Source organism: Quercus robur, chromosome 4, assembly GCF_932294415.1.
Source record: "Quercus robur chromosome 4, dhQueRobu3.1, whole genome shotgun sequence".
NCBI lineage: Eukaryota > Viridiplantae > Streptophyta > Magnoliopsida > Fagales > Fagaceae > Quercus > Quercus robur.
The window spans coordinates 24901028-24918173 of record NC_065537.1 but is presented as its reverse complement, the minus strand read 5'-3'; the positions used below and the strand labels follow the sequence as shown (position 1 = coordinate 24918173).

Below are 17146 nucleotides of genomic sequence, written 5' to 3'. Positions count from 1 at the left end.
GTTCAAATTTTCAGCAATTATTTTATTGGTCAATTTTTCTTACATTAGAATAGCTTAAACAAATTTAAATAGAGTGTAGAGCAGTTTTTATTCAATCTTAAGTATGCATTGCATTGTTGAATGGGAGTTACCATGTTGCTGGAGTAAGGTGTCAGTTAAAAAAATCGACAGTAAGTTTTGTTATACTTTAGGCCAACTAGCACTGCTACTTGTTGAAATCTTGATACTGCACATAATGTGATCAAAAAATGCTCATGTTGGTATAGGAAGAAATCCTTATACATGACTTTAAATTATGTCTAGATACAAGTGATTTTCTTTCCTTTGATTTTGTGGTCCTTGTCTAAATGGAAAATTCCTAGGTCATACAATATTAGATCACTAATTACTTTTGATAATAGCTTTTGTAATTCTCAATATAGTTCCTGATTTGTGACACATCTAATTATCATTATTGATATATCATATATTATTATTATTTTGGTGTGCAACATTGTAAAATAATTCCTTTGTAACCTTATTTTGACTGGTATTTTGAAGGCTTCAATCTACATAATTAGAACCTCATGTCATTTTTTTTCCTTACTTTCTCTCATGTGAGAAACATGCATGTTAAATTGAAGGCTAGTTACTATTTTTCCAATCAATATGATATGCAAAAATAAGTCTACTATGGGGAGATGTGATGTCACGAAGTGGTTAATAAATTTTCCAGTTGACTAATGAGGTATGTTTACATTCTTCTTGGGACAACTGGTAATTTAACATGATCAATCATTGAGTTAATATTTGAATTTAAGTAGTAGTTTGAAAATGTTGTCAGACTTATTATCTTTAACTTTTAATATCTTATTATTATTATTGGATTCTAGCTAATATGGATAGATCTATAATTATCACTTCTTGTTCTGTTTGGATGCAGGTCATTGGGTTAGCAGTCATGATTCCTCAAACAAAGATCATAACCATCACCAGCAATGTTTCTTACATATTATACATGTCCTACCCATCTTAACTACATTCAATGCACATTTGTTCTTATTTCTTATTTTGTTTTCTTTTTCTAAAGTATTTAAAAACTTTACTATGGTTAGAGGATTTAAACTAAGAATATAATACTCTCTTGAGGAAGACTACTGCCCATCTCTCTGTATTTGCATGCAATTTCATGCAAAAAAGCATTTTGATCTTATTTGCGTTAAGTGCTATTGCATCATGATCCTGCATTATTGCAATTTCTTAGATTGCTTGATTGTCAACATTGATGCAGCAACCTATACAAAACAATCAAATGCACAATTTCAGTCTAATTAATGAACACTTGCTATCCTCTGCTAGAAAGTTTTTGATTGTGAACTATATATAGAAGAAGACATCTTGCATCTTCCAGACGACTTATGAATTTCATAGAATAGTATTATAGCAACCAAGAAAGAGAAGTCAAAGGTAACATGGTTGCTCATGATTAGTGCCTACTTATGAGATAAATGACACTTAATCAGCGCCCTATACTAGCAATTTTTTTTCCCAGTATTACCTTCTGTGAAAGAAAATTTTCTAGTCAAAATCAAACTAATCAATCAATAAATTGACAAACATCCCCTAGACTTCCAAATACAAATTCCCCTTGAGTTCTATAATGCAAATTATTTATGTATTTACATGTTGACTTTTTACCAATTGTGGAAAGACATAAACATGGTATTGTTTTAGAAACTTGTGAAGATTTCTAGTTGAGTGTAGCAATTTAAGATGTAAATGTCTTGAGAGAACTAGTAGTACTCATGGACCCAAAAGATTGAGATTTTTTTTTTTTTTTTTTTTTGGATAAACAGATAGAGATTGCCAAGTAAGCTAGAAGTACTTGCATAGTCTATGTGTCCATGAGCAAGCCCATGTGCTAGCCACAAAAACAGAAAAACGCACCTTGACTGATCTCTTATATATTTGCTCAAAATCTTGAACTAATTTCCTCCACTATGAAAAAGTAATATGACCTCGCTTAATGCTAACTAACCAAATCCCCTCTTTAGAGGTCATTTTTTCTTAAGAGAGCACAACAAAGCTGGTTTGGTCAACATATTAGCCAAAATAGTTACAAAACAAAATGGTTCTAATATTCAAATAAGAACAAAACTCAAGGTTGCCATTTTTTGAAATATACAACAACCAAAAGCTTGAATCCTTGTTCAAGGATTCAAGGATGGACATTAGGCATGTCCTAAACCTATATAAATTATGGTTTTAAGCCATACATTAATCAGACCACTTACCTCACATAACTATGCTTATCCTTGGGTCCAAACTTTTGATTTAAGAAACAACAGATCCAAAAGGAGCTCGTGGATGTGGTAGTGCAGACAGCTCTCCCTCTCCAATTCCAACTTTTTCCTCATTCTGCTATATTTTAAGCATAATGAGACAAGGATCATCTGTGTTAATATTTTCTTTTTGTGAGTTAGTGTCTTTAAGGGTCCGTTTGGTTAGGGAGATGAAAAAGTGAGAGGATTAAAAATAGAGAAATGATAGAAAAGTGAAGGAATAGAAGAGATTTTAGTTTTATCTTGTGATGTTTGATTTGGGGTGGAAAAGTGAAGGGATGTTAAACTTTTTTATTGGTTGAAAAGAAAAATGAGAGGATAAAAATCATTGTCATGCCTCCATTGAATATATATATATATATATATATATATATTACTAGGAAAAAAATTGGAGTTTAAGTATAAAAAAATGCATGCCAAATGTTAACTTAAAAGTAGGGGAAAAAAGAAAAAAAAAAAAAAGTGGAAAACAGTGGGGAAAGGTTTGTAGGGCAGAATGGTATTTAGCATTTACCATTTGCCCTCAATTTTCTCTCCTATTTTTTGGGGGTTGAAATTTGGTGGGCCCAAAGAGAAAATCGCTAAGCCTCACCATTTTCTCCCCCCTTTTTCCCTTCTCATCTAAACACTCCTCTCTCCCATTTTTTCCCTCTCTTAGTTTTTGACTCAACCAAATGGACTGTAAGCATTTTTTTTTTCCACAATGTACCACTAACCTCCATTCTTGTATTAGATTGAGCAATGGGCTTGATGCTAAAGGACTAAGGGTTGAGTCACCCTTGTCTATGGGTTTCATCTCATTAAACCTAACATTTTTTTCATTTAATAACCGAGTCATTCAAAGAATTGATCTATCTTATATAAGCAATTGATGAAGATTTATGGTTGTATGATCATCAAGTATAGAAATGAATACATGTCATCATCTGGATAAATTTAATGCAACTAAACACTGAACCCAATTCTTACCTTTGTGGTGACATGGGTTGATTGAGATTGGTCAAATCATCTTTGTTTGTAATATTGTGGGCCTTGATGGGTATGTGACCCAAGCCCACATGGAAATGTAACTATTCCTTCACATATGGAATGATGAAAAAGGCCTAGTGGTAGTTGGGCCTCCCTTTTCTGCTTTTTCTAACTGAACTAGAGATTCTTCTAAAATAGGGCCGGTTCATTCAAGACCATGGTTTAAGACCCTCTTTCTGATTTCTCAAATCTCGATCTCATACCTCTCTCTCTCTCTCTCTCTCTCTCTTTCTCACGCACACGCACATCCAATCTCGAACCTTAACACCACCACTCCCATGGGTTCCAGGAGGAACGACAACCCACACTATGGCGATGGTGCCAGTCCTGGGTTCGTTCTCTCTCTCTCTTTGTGATATAAATGTCTAAGGGCTAGGCCTATGGTTAATGGGTTTTTCTGGTTTTGATTTTTTTTTTTCTTCTCTTTTATGTTTGTTTTTTGGTGCAGTAAAATCTTCATTGGAGGCTTTGCCAAGGACACCACCTACGGTAAGAGAGAGCATTCTATTCTTTTCTATGATTCTCTTGATGGGTACTGTGTTTCTCTTGATGGGTGTTTTTGAATCTGTAATGGGGGGGTTTGCTATTGTTGTTGTGTGTGAAAAGTTACTGTTTTTGCGTGTTTGTTTCTGTTGATGGGTATTGTTTGAATGTGTGATATATTATATATATGATGTAGTTCTTGTTGGTATTTGACTGAGTTCAGAAACCTTTGTGAGTTACTTTTAGAAGTATGGAAAGATAACAGATTCTGTTATCATGAAAGACCGGCACACACATCGACCAAGGGGATTCGGTTTCATAACTTATGAGGATCCTTCTGTTGTTGACCAGATGATCCAAGAGACCCATGTCATCAATGGCAAGCAGGTTGTTCTATGTTCTCTTAAATAGTGCGATTCTACTTGTTTTCTTGTCTATAACAAATTATTAAATTTTATATGTATGTGTGTGTTTGAGATCCTCTTAGAAGTTTGCTGCATTGTGGTTTCTCTATTGCAGTGATATTTTTTTATTTTTTGGGTGGATAATTGTTGAGGTGTTTAATAGTTGAGGAATTCGATAGCAGTATTAGATTCACTAAATACTTTTCATAATCGCTTTGTCATTATCAATATAATTCCAAAATTGTGACAAATTTAAATATCATCAATGATTATTATTGTTATTATTAATTACTACTACTACTTTGGTGTGCAACATTATAATTTTTTTTTCCCTTTATGAGGCCGTTTGGATTCAGCGTTTTCCGCTGAATCCAAGCTGCGTTTTTTCCTTTTTTTTTTTTTTTTTTTTCTTTTTTCCTCACTTCACGTGTTCCAGGGACTTCACGTGTTCCAAGGACAATAAACGCTGTAGCACACTGTAGCAGTACTGTAGTAACACTGTTTGTCACTGTTCACGTACTAAAAAATATTAAAAATGGATCCCACGGTACTTTTCACACATTTAAAAATGGGTCCCACGGTATTATATCCCTATTTTGCAATTGATTTTTTGAGGTTTCAACATGCATAATCAGAACTTTGTGTCATTTTTTTGTTCCTTTCCTTCCTATGAAGACAAGATATGCATATTTAATTGAAGGCTAGTTTGAAGGACTAACGGTTTCTCCTATGAATGATATTCAGAAATAACTCCACTATGGGGAGAGGTGTTGTCAGGAAATGGCAAAGAAAGTAGCCTAATGAGTAATGAGGTAGGTTTACATTATTTTTAACATATATTTACTAATTAATCATTCTGTCAATATTGGAATTAAAGAAGAAGTTCGAAAATGTTAATAGCCTTCTATCTTTAACTTTAAACAGATATTTACTAATCAATCATTACGTCAATGTTGGAATTTAAAATGAAGTTTGAAATGTTGAGAATGAGAGCCTTCAATCTTTAACTTTTAATATCTTGGATTCTAGCTTTCTTGGAGACATCTATAATTCTCACTTCTTGTTCTATTTGGATGCAGGCTTTTGGCGGCAGTGATGCCTGAAATGCTTCTTACAAGTTATACATTTCATGCAGATCTTAACTACAGTCAATGCACATTTGTTCCTATTTCTTATTCTCATTTCTTTTTCTGAAGTAATGAAAAACTCTGAGAAATGGGACACAAGAATTGCAAATTCTGGGCCAGCTTTCAAGATTATCTTGTGCATAATCCTAACAAGTTATGAGGCTGATATAATACTGGCCAAAATTGTGTGCAATGGCATCTTCCCTATGCTGCGATTCTATATTTTAAATATCGTAAGCATTAGAAAGTATTTCAATTAGGTAGTATCACTGTCCTCTGCAATTTTTTCTTTAGGTTCAACCTGAATGACTTGAATTTTACACCCAGAAAACAAAACTATCAAAGGCCCTTGAAAATATCGGTTCGAACAATTGCTACAAGCAACTATCAAAGGCCCTCGTAAATAAGAAAATAAAATTACTTTCAACTAGAAAATAAATTAATATCTGTTACTGGTACTACTTAGTTGTGTTCATTAGTTGTTGAATGAATCTTTGATGTCAACTAGAAAACTGAGAACCCCAATCATTCTTCAAAAAAAAAAAAAAAACCCCAATCATGCTTTATTTATTTATTTATTTTTTTGAAACCATCAAATCCAGAATAAATTAAGATATTCAATACAACAGAAATTTATAGTTCACTAAAACTAGCACTAGTTTATGGTACAGAAACATTGCCAAATTTACACCGATTTCACTGCCAAGCTGGCCCTCCTAAGAGTTACACAATGGCTAACGAAAGAATTGGCTCCTCCTCCTTTCCGTTGAGAAAAGGCAAACAAGGAGTTGAAAGATGCCAGTGCTGAAAACATATCACTTTCTGTTCCTGCTCTCCTTCTCCCGCTTCTTGTAAAGCTTCTCAAGAACACGCTTAGCCTCACACAGGGGGAAGTTCGTCAGATCATAATAATGTGGTGCTATATCAATTATCCATTCACCATTAATATCTGTCACCGTCCGAATGTAATTACTCTTTGTTTGAACATCTTCATTATAAATGACCCACTCCGGCTTGTGATCCAAGCAATTCGATGGATGCAAGTGCACCACTTGGTTGTCCTTCACTGTCAAGTAGTGTCCAGTACGTTCCAGGTGAGCTACCTGCATGAAATATCCTGCTACCATAGCCTTCCTTATGTTGATGTAGTAATCACGGCTGTTGAAACCAGTGCTGCACAACCTGAGGTTAAACCTGGCCATGATACGCACGAGCTGTTGTCGAACATTATCAGCAGCCTTCAACACCCTTTGGTTGATGAAGTTCTCATAGCACCATAATGGGTCCTCGTTGTTTTGCTTGTATGCATGATACACATTCAAGAGCGTGAGGTGATCTCCATCGATGTGCCCAAACCTAGCTTTTGCTTCATCAGCGGCTTTCTGAGCCTCCCTAGGCCTGACAAAGCAATTGGGTACTGAAAGCATGGCAGAAATTGATAGAATTTCATTTGAACAGTTGAACTCAGGGCTAACTACAAGCATCTTTGACATCTGAGGATCCAATGGAAATTCACTCATAATTTCGCCCAGCTTTGTCAGATTTCCATCATCATCTATCTCTCCCAGGTAATTCAAAGCCTCTAAAGCCCGCATCAATGTCTCTGGAGCAGGGGCATCCATAAAATCAAAATGCACTAGATCATTTATCCCCGTTTTCTTCAAAGTAAGAACCGTATTTGCAAGGTTTGATCTTAACATTTCTGGATAGGTCTGTGGTTGAAGATCATTCTGGAAACTTTTCTCGGTGTAAAGTTGAAAGCATTTTCCAGGTTGAGTTCTTCCCGCACGCCCTGATCTCTGGTGTGCACTAGCCTTAGAGATCGGAGATACCAACAACGATTCCACACGCACTCGTGGGTCATAAACTTTTTGTTTTGCAAACCCAGGGTCAACCACATACACTACCATCAATGGTCAAAGAAGTTTCGGCAATGTTTGTTGACACCACAATCTTCCTTCCAGCAGGACCACCCTCTTTCAAAGGAGGCGGAGCCGGTTCAAATATCTTCTGCTGCATAGCCGGAGAAAGAGAAGAATACAAAGGCACTACTTTAACAGGTCCCAACTAGTCACCCATATTTGCTACTTTTTTCGTTATTTTTCGACATGCATCTTCTATCTCCTCCTCGCCAGTGAGGAACACCAGTACATCTCCAGGAGTTTCACTCGTATGAATTTGCACAATTGTTCGGATTGCTGCATCTAGGTAGTCCCCTTCAGGCTTTTCAGTGTAAAATATTTCCATTGGATGAAGCCTCCCAGAAACTTTCAAAAGTGGAGCATTAAAATAACTCTGAAAATTTTCAGCCTCAAGAGTAGCACTCATTACAACTAGCTTCAGATTAGGTCTATTTGTCAACACTTGCTTCAGAAGTCCAAACAAAACATCAATTGCCAACGTTCTTTCGTGAGCCTCATCAAGAATTATGACCTTGTAGCGTTCCAAAAGCGGATCTGTCATTGCTTCTCTTAAAAGCATACCATCTGTTAAATACTTGAAAATTGTTCTTCCACTGCTGCAGTCTTCGAAACGGATACTATAACCAACTTCTTCTCCGATAGTTACATCCATCTCTTCAACAACACGACGAGAAACAGACATAGCAGCCACCCTACGACGCTGGGTGCACGCAACCATCATCTTCTTGCGCTTTTCTGAAGTTGTTTTTACATCGATAGCTTCCAAAACGGACTGGGGAATCTGAGTGGTTTTGCCACTACCAGTCTCACCGACTAGGATGACAGTCTGGTTAGACTTGAAAACTTGCAAGAACTCTTCTTTTTGGTGCCAAACAGGCAAGTCTCTCCGCTTCACCAAAATCTCGTAGTATCTCTGCGAGTACGACCTCCCCGTCCAGCTATTTATCCCAGAGCCTCCGCCAATAATACTACCACTTGCTGCAGAGGACAAGAAGCCGCCATCGTTGATTTTGGCGATCTTCGACTTGTCCACCGCGTTGAACAAGCTCACTTTCCTCTTCCTCTCCATTCCCATCAATAAACACTAACCCTAACAATACAAACCGCACAGAACTCTATTGCTCCGATTAGCTATGAGATTTGACTAATTTTAGCGTGAGTTTGGGTCTGGCTGATGCGTTTGCGTTTGCGTTTTTCTGCTTTTTTTTTTTTTTTTTTCACACGTTTTGTGACAAATTTTACCGTTACGGCTACTGTTCATGCACTGTTTATGAACAGTAGTCGCAAAGTTTGACTTGTCAAATAATTTTCAGCCAATTAGTGCATACCGTACACTGTTCACGGACCCACAAATTTCATTTTTCAACAACTTTTTCATTAAAAATGGGCTCACACATTTAATAATTATTTTATTACAGTGTTTTTCTGTTTTCAGTTTTGTATCCAAACGGACCCTTAGAGAGAAAAAGAGAATTTAGGGTGAGAGTGAGAGGGAGTTATCCTATAGATATGAAAGTATGTATCTACTTCTATTTCACAACTTCGCCTTGTGGTATATATAAGAACATGACCGACTTAGGGTGGGAGATAGAGTAACCGACTTAATCGTTCTTTGCTCAAAAAACAAAAGCATGACTGCACGGTTCAATCCACTAATTAATTTCCAATCCTAATTATATTGGGATTCCTTTTTCTACGTGGATAAACAGGATTTTAATAATAACAATAATCTATTATTTTCCATAAAAAAATACCTTTTGATTTAATAAATTAAAATTTATAAATCAAACGTCAAGGTTTTCAAGATTAAGATCCAGAATCCTAATAATGCTAGTAACCCTTGAAAACAAAATCCTAATCCTATTAAGAATAAATTTCATTAAAGGATTTCATCTTGATATATCTTCATATAGAGCACAACATATAAAACACTTCAATTATAACATATGGATTAACAAAAAAAAAAAAAAAAAATTATAACATAAGAATTTAATGGAAACAATATGTCTATAAAATGGTCAACAAACATAATTGATGATCCATTGTCTTATTTATATCTAAATCTATATTTATATATCATATCATATACTATATAATAAAAATTGGGTTTAGAAGCCGTGATTGTACTAAGTGGTTTCATTAAATTGCAGAAAATTTTTTAGATTTAAAAAAAAAATAGATATATATATATATATATTGTTCTTATCTTCTTCTCTTATAATTTCTAACTTGATGAAAATTTAATTGGATTACAATCCAAATTCTAAACCTTTTATTATTAATTTATTTTTTACTTTTTTTTACTTAATTTATTAATCTATTTTTACTTCTTTTTTTTTAACAAATACTTCTTAGACTTCTATAGCTCTATGAACCTAAACGCTATATATAATGTTCCTAATGGATATATACTTATTTATTGTACTATTAAAAATGATGGCAATCTTTTTTTTTTTTTTTTTTTTTGACGAGAAATAGGTGTATTTTATTACTAAACAGATAGAGCATCCTGAAAAACAAAAAGTTCAATACATGGTGGAGTTTCCTCAATCTAAGTACAAAGTCATCTATTCCTTTGGCATGATGGGCCAAAGTGTGTGCAGGCTTATTTCCAATTCGCTTAACATGCTGTATCTGTGTTCTTCGAAAAGCTTGCAAGCTATGATGAGTGTCCTGTATGATGTTGTCAATGTTGGTTGGTGTCATGGAGATATCATTTAGGGCAGTTGAAAGAATGACAGAGTCTGTCTCGAAAATGACGTCCTGAAGTCCAATATCTTTGGCAAAAGTGACTACTTCATGCATGGCTTTTGCTTCGACTTCAAGAGGTCCCAATGGCAGTGGCATGCGCTTGCTTAAAGCTGCCACAACTGACCCCTCATGGTCACGTACCACAACACCAACTCCCACAGACTTGGAGACGACGAAGACAGTGGCATCGATGTTGATCTTGTACCACAGGAAGTTCGGCGGAGTCCACTGTATATCTGCGGGTTCCTTATGATGAGGTTTCGCTAGGCGGGCAAGCTAGTAGCTCTCAATCATGCTTCGGGCTTTGAAGATTATCTCTTGGCTGGACTGTCGTGTGGTCCCATGGCGGGCTTTGTTCCTTGTCCCATATTGTGCACCAGAAGTGGGTATGGTCAGATCCATGTGACGCCAGCATGGGTTTGCATGGGGAGATAAGGATAGTGCCACCTTATAAGCATTATTAACAGTGAATATACCTCTTGGAGTATAAGCCCATATTAAGCGGTCTCTAGTGGGATTTCGGCTCCTTGGTATTCCCAAGATTGCATCGGCATCAGTTGGCAAGAAGGGTTGCCGAATCATGTCTGCATTCCTTTCACCCGTTTCATCATCTATGAGAGTGCAAACCCGTGAGTCTTGAGGTAGTGTGCCCGTCGGCGAGGTGACTCGAAAAGTGGAATGTGTAGGCAGCCACTTGTCAAGCCAAATCTAGATCGAGGAGCCATTTCCCACTTGCCATCTGCTGCCTATCTTGACCACCTCTTGTGCAGCCATGATGCTTCTCCAAGCAAAGGAAGGTTTTGAGCCCAACTCTGCATGTAGGAAGTTAGTATTTGGGAAGTAGTGAGCTTTGAGAACACGGTGAATTAGGGAATGGGTGTTTGTTTGAAGTTTCCATCCTTGTTTGGTGAGAAGTGCCAAGTTGAAAGCCTTTAGATTTCGAAATCCCAAGCCACCATCAGATTTTGGAACACAGACTTTATCCCATGACAACTATGCCATTTTATTACTTCCATTTCTTTGGCCCCACTAGAAGGAGCACATCATGCTAGTCATCTCATCACAAAGTGTATCTGAGAGTTTGAAAATACTTATTGTGTAAGCTGGGATTGCTTGGGCCACTGCTTTAATAAGAATCTCCTTTCCTAATTGGGAGAGTAGCTTTTCTTTCCATCCTGAAATCTTATTGTCTAATCTTTCCTTCAGAGCACAGAAGGTGTTCTTTTTTTATCTACCTACGAGCGAGGGTAGGCCAAGGTAGGTTTCATGCTGTTGTATAACCTCAGCACCAAAGCATTACTTGATCTCTTCCTACAGGTCCTGTGTGGTGTTTCGACTGAAGAAGAGAGAGGTTTTCTCCCAGTTTATTTTTTGCCCAGATGCATGCTCATATATCTCAAGAATTTGTTCCAGGTGGCTACAGTCTTCCCGGGTAGCTTGGCAGAAAATAATATTGTCATTTGCAAAAAAGAGATGTGAATATTGTGGGCCGAGTGGGCAGGCTACTATACTCCTTTAAGTAGACCAGTTGCTGTGGCCCGTTGGAAAAGAGATGAGAGTCCCTCTACGCAAAACAGAAAAAGGAAAGGAGAGATGGGGTCCCCTTGCCTCAAACCCCAAGAGGGGATGATGTGGGCACGAGGCTTACCATTTAACCTGACAGAATATGTAACTGAAGTAACACATTGCATTATAAGGTTCACCCATTTTTTATCTAAACCCATCTTATGCTTGATATCTCGAAGGCAACCCCATTCCACTCTATCAAATGCTTTACTCATGTCAAGCTTTAAGGCCATCTCCCCTATTTTACCATTTCTTTTCTAGTTTAAGTAGTGCATGGTTTCAAAAGCAACCAAGACATTATCAGTGAAGGCACTCTGGTGTTCACTGATTATTTTTGGTAGGAACCTCTTAAGTCTGTTTGCAATGACTTTTGAGGCTAGCCTCAAGATGACATTGCTCAAGCTTATGGGCCTGTATTGTATTATTTTTGTAGGGTTCTTGACTTTGGGAATAAGAATAATATGAGTTTCATTAAACTTGGGGGGGAATAATGCTCAAATTTAAATAGTCAAGTACAACTTTAGTAACACAATCACCAGATAGAGACCAGAAGTGTTGGTAAAATAATGGAGGCATACCATCAAGACCCGGTGATTTCTTTGGATGCATTTGCTTTAATGCTCGGTGGACCTTATCTGCCTAGAAGGTTTGGCTCAAGAATCTGTTCATAGAGTCAATAACAACTGGTTTGATTGCTGCAACAACTGCCGAAGTGTCCGTGGGACCATTAGAGTGAAAAATATCAAAGAAATAGCCCAAAGTAATCTGTTCCATTGAGTGATCATCAATCTGCCACCTACCATGTTCATCGGTTAAACCTTCAATGAAGTTTTTCTACTTGCAGTTGGATGCCTTTTGGTGGAAAAAAGATGTGTTTCGATCTCCATCTGTGATTCATATTTGCTTTGCCTGTTGGTGCCACATGGTGTTTTCTGTGTCCAGCCAACAATCAAGAGCTTTGCGGACCTTTTGGATTAGTTCAAAGTTTTGTTGTGGCTAGTGATCAAGTGCCTGCAACTCCTATTCCAACCTTGCTATTTGGCATCCAACATGGCCAAATTCCATTTTGTTCCATGATGTTAAGCGAGCCCTGCAACTGTCATGGCAGTTTGTGATAGGTGTACCCTCTAGTTGGTAGAGCCCTTCCATCCATGCTTCTTGAACGACTTCAGCATAGCAAGGGTCCCTTAACCACATTGCTTCAAAGCGGAATGGAGGCTGTGATTTAGGTCATCAATGCCACATTTAAGGGAGATTGACTATGAGCCTGAAGTGATCCGAAGCGAACGTTGGCACATGCTGTACGACAGTGTTTTGGAAAAGTGACTTCCATGCTATGGTGGCAAGTGCTCGGTCCAAGCGGATGTAGGTTTGGCCATCAACAGGATGATTTCGAGACCAAGTAAATGGAGAGCCAGTATAGCCCAAGTCCATGAAACCACAGTGATGGATCACTTCACGGAACTGGTCCATTTGTCTAGTTGGCCGCAATCTCCCTCCATTCTTTTCTGTTTGGCTGATGATCTCATTATAGTCTCCAAGGCACAACCATGGAAGATTATTTGAGTGCTTTAAAGACTCGAGTAAGGTCCATGTTTCCTCCCTTCTGCTCGTATCAGGTTGTCCATAAAAGCCAGTTAGCCTCAATTTCAAACCTGTGTCATTACATAAAATATGGGCATTCATAAACCACCGTGAGAAATTTTGGACATATACTTGCGTATTGGGTTTCCAAAGAAGAGCCAGTCCACCACTAAAGCCATCACTAGATACTACAAGTCCTTGGTTATAATCCCAGTTCTGTTTCATGCTATTCAGTTGTTCAGTGGTGAGTTTTGTCTCCATTAAGAAGACACAAATGGGAACTTTTTTCTTCAGTGCTCTCTTGAGAGCGTTAACTGTTCGTGGGTTCCCAAGCCCTTAACAATTCCAGCTTATTATATTCATTGCATCCGGCGGTGCTGCATAGTAGCCACCGCCGATCCCAGGTTGTCCACCAAAAGTTTACCCAAAGCCTTTGTTTCATCGTCCAGGCATTTTTTTTCTTTTTGTTTGTGAGAATGGCAATATATGGTTCAGTGTTATCACACTTACGTTTTGGGCCAAGCACCTGTTCAGTTTTTTCAAAGGTGTCCATTGCATGGGCCGGTGGCCTAAGTCTGCACCATGTACCAATTTTTGGGCCCACCAAAGATTCAGTGTTCCAACTTAGGTGTGAGTCTCAGATATGTGGTTCAGGTGTAATGGAGGTAAGGTCCTATGTCCTTGTTGAGGCGTGGAGTAGTTGACTTTGAGGGCTCATATATGGAAGTATTTTCATGGGCACGTGGGTGGGATTCTGCTAGTTGCATGGAGTTTGCATTAGAGGGTAATTTATGGCATGGTCAATTTCTGTAATGTGTGCATGGAAAAGATCATGATTTGATATTATTTCCTTATTTGTGGGGGTATGTTTGGAAAGTGGTGCTGAAGTAACATTGGTGTCAGACGATGACGGTGGTAGTGGTGGGTCCGAGGTGTTTGCCATTGGTGGGGTCGGTTTTGTGGACGGGCAAGGAGTGGGGCGGTGAGGTGGGGGTGGCGGTGTGGTTTGTGTTGTCTTGGTGTTCACAGTTTGTGGTTGCTGGATGTTGTGTACGGTTGCCCAGAGCCAAGGCCAGTACTGCTGCTCTTCTTTCGTCAGTGAGTCGCCACTGTCAATCCAAGTTTGGTAGTCTTTCTCATCATGATTCAGGAGGCCACACTAGTAGGAGTACGCAGGTAGCCTTTCGTATTGGAGCGAGATCCAGAGTGGGTCCGAGTCACCCAAGTCTACGAAACGGCCACAAGAAAGGGGTTGGCTGATATCAATGTCAACTCAGATTCGGAGATAATGACCGCGACATTCTTCGGTTGGCGACGCATTAACTTGTTTCAGTTTACCTAGGGATATATCGCCCAATAGCTTCTACATTGGCGCGATTCATTCGGCTAAAAGGTAAGTTGTGCACTTGAATCCAGAATGAGGTGTTGTAGAACTTGGCATCGTCAACGGACTCCTTCGCTGTCGGTTTATAGAAACCAATCAGGTACTTGTCAAAAGACCATGGTTGCTAGTCAAGGATTTTAAGGGAGTAGGCTTCATTGGAGAAAAGAATAAAACCGTATTGGATCCGAGATCTCGGAGTTCGAAGTCTTGTATGGAGCGCCACATGTTTTTAAAGGTTCTTGATAGAGCTTCCATGCTAGCTTTGCGTTTGGTGAAAAGCTTTGCGACAAGGACCTTACTATTATCTTCAATAACAAATGCAAGAGGGACGATTTGGCTTTCTTGTGTATTGAGTGATAGCTTTGCCCATCGTCCAGTGAGGGTGGGTAGTGAAGATTTAGAGAAGAGAGTAGAGATGAGGTTCCACCGAAATGGGGAAAAGGAGGCCTATACAGGCATTAGGGTTTCATCGTGGCAAACCGTCTCAAGGGAGAGAGCCAGCGAGAGAAAAAGCTGATAAGATTAATACAAGAAGATATGATGGCAATCTTATTAAGCTACAGACAAAACAAGTCAAATGTTATAAATTTGATGATATTATAGAAATGAAAATTTAAAACTATCATACGAATTTAGAATTCTAATCATTTTATTATTAATATATTTTTTACTATCTTTTTTTTACTTAAATTATATTACTACACGTAAAAATAAACAGTATCATCACTTTTTTTTTTTTTTAAATCTCTGGATTCCCTCTTCAAACATGGTTACTTTTTTTCCTTTTTTTTTTTTTTTTTTTGGATTTCCTCTTCACATGCTACTTATTTTTTAGATTTAGATTTTAACTTCACACTTACACACATTTATAGATAAAAAAAACTTCTTATTTGTTCTTATCAACTATTGCTTTATCACTAATTTTTAAATAAAAATAACTACAATTTTTTAGATACTTGCTAATGCTATCTCATGAAATTTTAAAGTAAAAAAAAAAAACCAATGTGCATAGTTAGGAAGAGTTAGACATGTGCATGATTTGGAGAGTTATATACTTATATCTATTTGATTATTGAGATAAAACCGATATTCATTGTGAATGAGTTATAGTATAATAGTAATTCCTAATTAGCGTAAATGGGTAATCTATAATGTATATTTATCTACTATATATAAAAGCTAATAAAAAATAAACAACTTCACAGGATGCAATCATGCAACTTTACAAGATGTGCAATCATGCAATAAGACACAACAAGAGCTTATGTGTTTATGATGCTATATTTTGTTTAACATTAGCCATGAGGAGATTTAGCGTACAAGGAATAAATCTCAGGCCAAAAAAGCCTCTATTGACTTTCAGGAGTTAGTTTCAATCGTGCTAATTTTCCTTTTCTTTTTCTAAATGTTTTATTTGTTGTTAGACTCTTTTTTTTTTTTTTTTTTGTTATTTTTATTATTCTAAACTTCCAAATACCCTCTTGGAAAACTAAGGTAAATTTAGATATAATTCTCACTCTTAAGGACAACCATTCAATTCCCATTTAAATAATTTTTTTCTCTATTAACTCTACTTATAATTTTTTAAATAATTTTTCTTTAATGAAAATTGTCGTATATTCATTATATGATTATTTATTCCATTCTAACCTTTTGTCTCTCTTAAAGTAATCATTTTTATTCTCATATAATCATCAGCTCGATATATTAAATTTGTCCTTAATTTTATGTAGTATTACTATCAGAGAGCTAAAATCTCCTTTATAAGTTCAAAATTTTTAATTTAAGCCATGTATCGCACAGGTATAACACTAGTAATAACTAATGTAGGGGGGCGGTTTTGGGGCTCAGGCCCAACAGGCGGGTGGTTCTGGCCCAAAAGTCCCTCAACAATGAATTTGTAGAGAGTAGGTTACAGAACTAGGTCTTTGACAGGGGAAACGTAATTGTGACCAAGCCATGCAACCATTTGGACGTAGAGATATTCCTTCAAACTTTTGGAGGAACGATTCCTGGGGCTGTTTCTTCTACTTCTACCTCCTTTCTCCTCTTTTATCTTTTTCTTCTTTCTGCCTGCGATCCCCTTTCCATGGGGATCTTCTTCTCTTATATAGCATCCTTCCTAAGATCATGACCCTACACTTGTCAACCATCTAACCCTCCACTTGAGTGCCTGTCCCATAGGTCATCCTTCCTCTTTTCTGTGAGTTGCACTGGCCAAGATGATTCTGCGTTCCTGTCCCTTCCACATTAATGCGGCTGGAAAAGTAGTTCCTTGGCATTTAATGCGGCAGTTGTAGTTGCCCCCCTTCCTGAACGTCACGCACTATTCCTTCATATTGGGTGACCTTTCGCCAGGTATGGAGTGCGAATTTGACACTTACTTGGCGAGTCCGAGGAGGTACTCCTCCTCGGACGCCCCTAAGCAGGCCCGGCCCATCATGGTTAGGACGGGATATCCTACGCCCATGCCTTTTCTTCTTATCGTGGCTGGGCTTGGTACATGAACTACGGCCCAACATCAGCTGACAGATTTTACCCCCCACAATAGCCCCTCAAAATGCCGGCCTTTTTC

General features: G+C 37.6%; 2 long non-coding RNA genes and 2 pseudogenes across 2 annotated transcripts; 3 read left to right on the top strand and 1 right to left on the bottom strand.

Annotated features, from left to right (window-relative positions):
• The window catches only part of LOC126721615 (uncharacterized), a 45113-nt pseudogene that overhangs the window by 6501 nt on the left and 21466 nt on the right, over window positions 1-17146 (top strand).
• LOC126720965 (uncharacterized) lies at window positions 3-1235 on the top strand. Its single transcript, XR_007653755.1, has 2 exons — window positions 3-727; window positions 923-1235. It is a non-coding gene; the product is annotated as an uncharacterized LOC126720965 (long non-coding RNA).
• Window positions 3419-5614, top strand: LOC126720962 (uncharacterized). The gene is made up of 5 exons (XR_007653751.1): window positions 3419-3681; window positions 3799-3839; window positions 4057-4220; window positions 4982-5049; window positions 5317-5614. It is a non-coding gene; the product is annotated as an uncharacterized LOC126720962 (long non-coding RNA).
• LOC126720951 (probable pre-mRNA-splicing factor ATP-dependent RNA helicase DEAH3) lies at window positions 6159-8361 on the bottom strand (annotated as a pseudogene).